A 7,392-nucleotide genomic window follows, 5' to 3' on the forward strand; every position below is an offset into this window, starting at 1 on the left:
CTAAATTAGCCAGTATCAAATACACCACAATACTCTTTGTTTGTCCCTCCAAAATTTTACGTAAGCATTGTTTCCAGTTTCTCTTGGTACCATTGTAAGTCCCAAGAGAAAATAAAAACAATGCTTATGCAAAATTTTGGAGGGACAGACAAAGAGTGCTATGGTATTTTTGATATTGGCTAATTAAATCAATTTGAAAAAACGAGTTCCCCAGTATATGAGCCGGAAAAGGAGCGGTTTGTTAATTGATGCCCGCACTGACAGGTGTACAATCAGGATAAAACGGGGGTTTGATGTCGACCTACCTCACGCAACGGCTTGGGTAAGGTAATATCGAGTCACAAGTTCCCGTTTCCTATTTTTGACTTCCGGAATTACATCTAGGAAAAAAATCATTTGTTATTTTTTTCTGAGCTTTAGAAACAAAATCAATGTTATCTCTTCCGGCAGTTGCCTGCGTTAATCTCAGTCAATTGTCTCAAGCGTTAAGAAACATCGAGAAAGAGAAATAAAAAGAGCTTGGCGACAGATTTTGCGAGCCGGCTTTCCGGATCTCACAACCCGTTAAAGTTAAAGCGGAAAAGCTAGACCACGCCTCGGCTCAGTCGACCACCTATCTTTGTACATAGTGTGATTAGCTGATCGCGAATCGTAGGGGGTATTAAATGAATTAAAAAGAGTGCAAAAGAAAAAAAAAAACATGAGCGGTCTGTTTTCTCCCATTCAGCTAGTAACGAAAGCTCACAGCTGTTGTAAGTCTCAAATTAAGGCAATCAATGTTTTGTTTGTATTGTTATTACTATATATTTTTTTTCACCTTTCATTTTTATATAACAACACATTACACTACTGGCAATGCAGCAGTACAGCATTTCGTCCACTCAGTCGTAACTCAAACTATCTAGTACAATTACCACAAATCACGCCTTTTGATCGGTTAATTCTGAAGTGATTAGATAAGTAGTTTCCAATTCAGATACAGCAATTTTTCTGGTTCATTATTTAACTGGTGCGCTATACTCTAACTGAAGGCAATCATATTTACGTCAGATTCCACGAAAGTTGTAAAGTTGTTATCCACCCAGCACTCCAGTCTGGTGAATAATTGTCAACTGTGAAAGCTTCCTTATAAGAGACTAATAGGGATGTGCGGCTGGATGGGGTCGCATTTTCACCACTGGATTGACGTAGTAATGGGATTACATTTTTAGTAGAGTTACTAGAATGGGGTTGCACATTTTCGGCATTTCTGGGATAAAAAAATTCTGGTAAGCAGGGATTTAAAAATAGGAAGATCCGCCGTTAAAAAATGGTTCGTGCTATTGTTTTAATATTTAACAGTCTGCTCGGTACGGTACGTTTGTAAATAATGTACGAGAATGTTTGTACTGTAGGTGAAGAGTAAAGTGTTCTACATTCAATTTAACAAAATTGTCAATTCATTTAAGGATGACCTACTTACAAGGCTTTATAAGGTAGAGGCGTAATCAGAAAGTGACTAAGTTGGGATAGCGAAAATGACATTTGCTCAAAAGTGATAAGATGGGGTCTGATTGGCCACAGAATAGACTATTATGGGGTAGGGGTTCGGAGAGGCCAGCGGCACATACCCAGCAAAAATTGACCCAAGTACCCCCCTTCTTCCCCCCCCCCCCCCCCCGGGCTATTGGTTACCGATAAATCAAAGTAAAGCAATGCCGTTTTAAGCGTTTCCGATAACAGCAGTGTGAAATGATTTCTTGGAAGTGTACAAACAATTTTATGGATTGCAATAGCTCAGGAAGAACTCAAAAGAGCAAATGAAATGTGTCAATCGAAACTGTCTTTATATTCTTTTTCGCCGAAACGGTATGGCTTCCGTCGCCCATTGTCGGAGACCCAAAGTATATAACGGAAAGGAAAACCTCCTGCCGTTGTATACTTTTTCTTCGTCGCCATTTTGCTGCGCGAGTTTACACTTCTCCTGTGCCCTTGAATTCAGTTTGCCTCGGTATCTGAGAATGGGTTTCGCCTTATCCAAGAATTTTGGGTCTTCAGTCCCTTAATTCTCGACTCACAATACAAAAATTCGGTTCTTTTTTTGTTCATTCTTAAGGAAGGTTCACAAAATCTGGGAAGTGTGTATTCGCGTCAGGAGGTTTTGATCTGCTGGGGCACATACAACAACTGCCGACGGCTTCATGCTGGAGCGCATGATTTAATAACTTTCACTTCATGTGATTTTTCATGCTTTGGACTGTGGGTTAGCTTGGTCCGGAAAAACCGGTTAGCAAAAGTACAAACTGCGAGAATATCTTTCTCCTCCAGACAGAGCTTTGAATTCTCAGACTTAAGGTCGCAAAACGCCTGACAGGAACACAAATTGTTGGAATTGTCATCAACTCTAAAGTAGCATAGCTGTAAGGAGTATCTGGTTGGTTTTAAGGATCGAAGGGGCCAGTGAAATTTTTCCCCCATAGTTCGAGAGAAGGGAACGTGATTCATAGCCAACATCCTCTGCCGTTAGCTTATCGTCTCAAAGCGTTTTCTCCGACCTTGAAAACAAAAAGATATCCCGGAGCCCGGAGAAGGTCAAACGTGATTGCCCAGCGAAAAAAATTACATTTCTCTTGTAAGCCCCGTCCAGGCCAATTGCCGGCTGTGCCCACCTAAAAGTAAATTGAATTTATAAAGCAGTAAGACTAAAAAATCTTTTTCAGACCTGCTGCCTTCTTTCCTCTCCAAATCCAAGTAAAATCCGATGGTTTCCTTGGTGAAATAAATCTTATTTCAGTTTTGTGAAGTTATCACGGCCTACGTCTACTGTTTACGGTCGAAATGAAATGCCGGAATGAAAGGTGTGCACAGGATGAATGTGGAAGCCCTGTCTCAAAAGTCAGTCATTTGTCAGTCTGATGTCACCTTTAACATCCATGTAACGTAGTATACAACTGTTAACTCTATGAAACTATTGTGGTTAGCGCGGAACAACGTGCACTTTGAATAAATAAGGATTGACCTTGATTTGTTTCAAAGCAACGGATTAAAAATATCAGGAATAGAAAAGTAGATAAAATTCATTTCTCCAAGCAACACTTAGTGGATAAAAGGTCCAGTAAATAGGCTTTAAAATCCGAGTATGGCGGCTTACGTCGGCGAGATGTTTCACTATTACTGCACCTTTTCCCTGACCTTCTTGTTACAGATATGCAACTACAATTTGCAGAAATCCTCTAGACACCGAAGACCAATAGCTGGACAAGTCGACAGCAAATTAACGAGCACTTTGAAATACGGACAACAATGATGTAACATTAGTTCAGTTTTTATCTTGATAAGCTTGACAAAGCCCAACAGCTTACGGCAAATCAAAGCGACGAATTTGAAACTTTGGACAATTGAAATTGCTCAGGCTTTCGTGAGGTGAGCCTTTCGCAGTTTGATTCCATCTTAAAGGAAAAACAGAAGCGAAATTTACAGAGAACGGACAATAACAGGCATGATGAACGCTAGCGATAAGATACCACTTTTGTTTTCCTAATTTTGACATGTGTTTCGATGCTGTGCCTTTCGTCCTGCTATGCACACAAGTCTCCGTTCGATCTGCCTAACACCCATTCTTGTTCAAACTCATTGCTCTTTATAGCCGTTTGGGAGCAACGCCTTTTGTAAGTGAGACATTCTGCGTTTAAAATGCGTTTCAACCCAATTACCAGTCGGCCAAAATGCCATGTGAATGCTCTTATTTCCAAGATGGCATCAGAAATTTTGACAATCTCCGCTCGGCTCGGCGGACAAAATCAAAATCTTTTGATTTCTTGGGTTTTAATATAGTGTAAATCGAGGGTAAACTGTAAGTTATGGCGTTGCGTTTCGGTGCCTCCTAGAATTCAAGGCATTCTGTTTCATTGTACTCCCACGTTTCAAGAATCGTTGTTTATAACTTTAGCTACAGAATTAATTTGCTTCAAAAGTTGAACTTTTAAATTACATCGTTTTTGAAACATGAGAGAACTCATGTTAATTCATAAACACAAGAACTTGGGACCGAGATCTGTAAATGCTGGCAACGGTCCCAAAATGAAAATATGATTTGTCACGTCATTTACTCTCGTAAGATGCTTTACCCGTGGGCAGAAATATTTACGCCAATCTTTCAGACAAAATACCACGCTTGATTAAGGTGATAAAAGTCCTCACGGCTTAAAACGGGTTAATTTTAACACTCACTTAATTGAAGCCAAAAAACATGACAGCTGACAAGAACTCCAACCAGCTGTCTGGTAGCGTCTAGGACTAAGGCTGGGACACGCAATTCAAGTCATCACCTAAGAATAACGGGTGAAACTGGCCAAGGCAGAAGGACCTTGGACAATAGAAAAAAAGTGTGGAAAAAGCGTTTCCCTATTAAATGATCGAGAAATTACGAGAAATATGAACAGATATGAGCAGACTCTGTGATAGTGTGTAATCCAAATTTCGTTACGATCGACTAAGACTAGTTGATTCAAGCTAGCGAAAGTATTTAACGGGAAATTTCTTTTAGTATAGTATGATTCGCATCCACAGCACTGGATTTCAAATAACTCGAAAAAAAAATTACACGTCGATATCACACTTTCTTAAATTACAGTACTCAATGTTCTCTTGTCTCATTTGTCATCACGTTGACATTTTACAAATGATTCCTGTGTCAGTTAAGATGTAAATACATCCCAAAAACAATAAATCGTATGCTTTGAAAATATGACCCTACAGCAGGCAATAAGTCAAAAATCGATTATACGATAAGCATGACAGGCCTAAAGGAATGTTTTGCTGTTGTTTCCTGGCAAACGAAAAGCCATTTTGACAGATTTCCGCTTGGGATGAGGCTGGATTGCTTGCTGCGTTGTCGCTCAAAGTTCAAGTATCTTGGAGAGAGATTCCCTAATTTGTCTGTTATAAAACGCTAGATTCTCCCTACTTTCCCCCTCCCCCTAATCTTGCACAGCATTTTGCACCACATATCAACACCAATAATTTTTGCATACAACAATGCAGTGGGAACCATTCATTGTCCATGTTTACTTTAAAACCGCCGATTCGTACCCATCTAGTTACAAGATACTTAGTTCGCCCGTATTGTACAAGGTGAACAAGACGGAATAATCGCGAAAAACTTGCGATTTTGGAGTGACGTTTGGCTTGACGTTGTTCTTGCCTTACTCCCTGTTGTCAGGACGAAAACGGAAAAGGATGATCCAAATGTGGAACGGACGTTCCGCGCGTGCACAGCTCTTGTTTTCTTATCAAACGTCGTTTGTGCGCAAGCTGTGGCCCTTATTGCAACAGAAAGCAATCAATCGCTCTTTCAATTGAGGACCGTGCATAAAACAATAAACCGGAACGATCCCTTCCAAAAGTTAATTAATATCGAACCACGTTTACTGCAAACTGCTGCTTCCCATAAAACCGACAAAATCCCGAGTTCTAACTTGCCCACGTGCAGGTTAATTCTTGCTGCAAACGTGCTTCTCATCTACTTTCATTTCAGAACACTCAGATAGTTTTGTAATTTTCTCTCCAATCTGCAAGAGTCAACTTTTCATCACTGGCGGCCATTCCGATAGTTCATTGGAACTCCTCCAAGAACAAAACTGTTATGTCCTGGATGTGGGCGTAATCTTTCCCAGCCCGGTTTCCGCTGTGTTGGAAATTCTTTGCAAGTTGATGTTTTTTCAATGATGACGCAGTTGGCTCAAGTCATCACCCAAGAATAACGGGTGAAACTGGCCAAGGCAGATGACGCGGATGGCTCACTCACTGAGGAAAATCGTGTGTTAATTAACCTTCGACAGACCAACAACCATTGCTTATGCCAGCTGCTTGGCGCGGCTTTTGTCCCAAAAGGGCCGTTTCAACTTTCTTCAAAGGCTCATTCACTCGCGACACACAAAAAAAGATCCTTATAGTTTTTAATACAAAAGACGATAATTAACGGCATGTTAACGCGTCTACTGAAAGCAGCCTTACGACCTTTATCCGTGCCCAATGCATTCATTGAAAGCTAGCAGCAAGATTCCAGAGGATTTAATGTCCATTATAAATTTTTGGCAATGCATGTCTCAAGAATTTACGGCAAAGATGTTTCCAGCGGTAATCCATCTTTTTTTTTTGCATTAGAAGCATCTTGTGTTACAAAATGCATCATAATATTCGGGTTTTTCACCGATCTATTTCAGCATTTGCCGAGTTGTGCCCGTCATTATCATAAGCAACAATGGTTTTCTTGCAGGGAACTATTGTAGCTACAATAGCCCGCGAAAACATCCGTTTCTCCTTGCTTTTCGTTGCTGGGGAAGTGACCCCATGACTACCGAATTTACATTGATTTGCGTCATTAGCATGGAGTCGCAGACGTTTCCTCCTCGCGAAACGTCCCCCAGCGACGATGAGCGAAGAGAAACGGATGTTTTCGCAGGCTGGGTACAAGCCCTCGTCTTGCGCGAAGCTCACGCGTTCCACTTTCCACGCTCTCGCTTCCAACACTTTTCCGGTTATATTCTCTCCTCAAAATGATTTGAGTTTTCTGTAGTGTTCCCAATATTAGCGCCCCACAAGAATGACACTTGAATAAATTCTTTTTTTTTTGTTCTCCCGAGCGCCCGATACATCGTTCTACACTGATGAGATTTCTTTTCAGGAAGATAAATTCCTAATGACTTTTATTTCACATCAGATTTCCAAGCTTTACACAAGTTTCGTTAAAAAGACGCTACCAGTTTGTCTGATTTGGTTTGTTTACTTGCTTAACCTTTACGACATGCCGTCACATTCTACCTTAGTAAGGAAAGAACGTAGAATAATTAAACACACCGTACACTGGAGGCCAAGTTGCTGGCCAATTAAGCATTGAAAACGTTTGACAGCTTGTAAACAAAATTTAAGACACATGAATAAGATCACAGCCTGATCTAAAATGAAAAAGCTAACACGAAGTAAAACAACTAAACATTTTGCATCGAGCTATTTCTACGTTTTCGGAGGATGGAGAAACAGTAACAACGAAATGAACACCGACAACTTTAAAATCGCAAATGTCCCATTTAGTGCCAGTGTTTCAAATAATCCGTTTATTTCACATCGCTACAGTGGCTATCAGTCACACGCGCCCCTCAACGTCAAGAGAAGGAGGAACTATTGTCATGGAAACATTTGATTGACGTCCACCTAACCTTGATTACTTTCCAAAATCAACCTCGTCCCCAGGGTCCTCTCGTTCCTTTTCTTCCTTCCTTCCTTCCTCTCACGCTCCAAGAGAAAGCAAAGAAGAGAGACCCTGGGTACGAGGTTGAAGTATTGACCATTTTCACAATCCCCATAATACACTTTGTTTGCCTTCCAAACTTTGCATAAAACCATTGTTTTCAA

General features: G+C 40.6%; 1 protein-coding gene across 2 annotated transcripts in view; it reads right to left on the reverse strand.

Moving 5' to 3' along the window:
• The window catches only part of LOC137989778 (iroquois-class homeodomain protein irx-4-A-like), a 14,577-nt gene extending 11,630 nt beyond the window's left edge, over positions 1-2,947 (reverse strand). The window contains exons 1-2 of one of the 2 annotated variants that reach the window (XM_068835499.1): positions 2,702-2,872; positions 306-380 (exon numbers count right to left, since the gene is read on the reverse strand). The gene's annotated coding sequence lies outside the window, so the exon portion shown is untranslated. Of the gene's footprint in view, positions 1-305; positions 381-2,701 lie in introns of both variants that reach the window. The other variant, XM_068835526.1, reaches the window with a different exon arrangement.
• Between the last annotated feature and the right edge of the window lie 4,445 nt (positions 2,948-7,392).

Source organism: Montipora foliosa, chromosome 1, assembly GCF_036669935.1.
Source record: "Montipora foliosa isolate CH-2021 chromosome 1, ASM3666993v2, whole genome shotgun sequence".
Lineage (NCBI taxonomy): Eukaryota > Metazoa > Cnidaria > Anthozoa > Scleractinia > Acroporidae > Montipora > Montipora foliosa.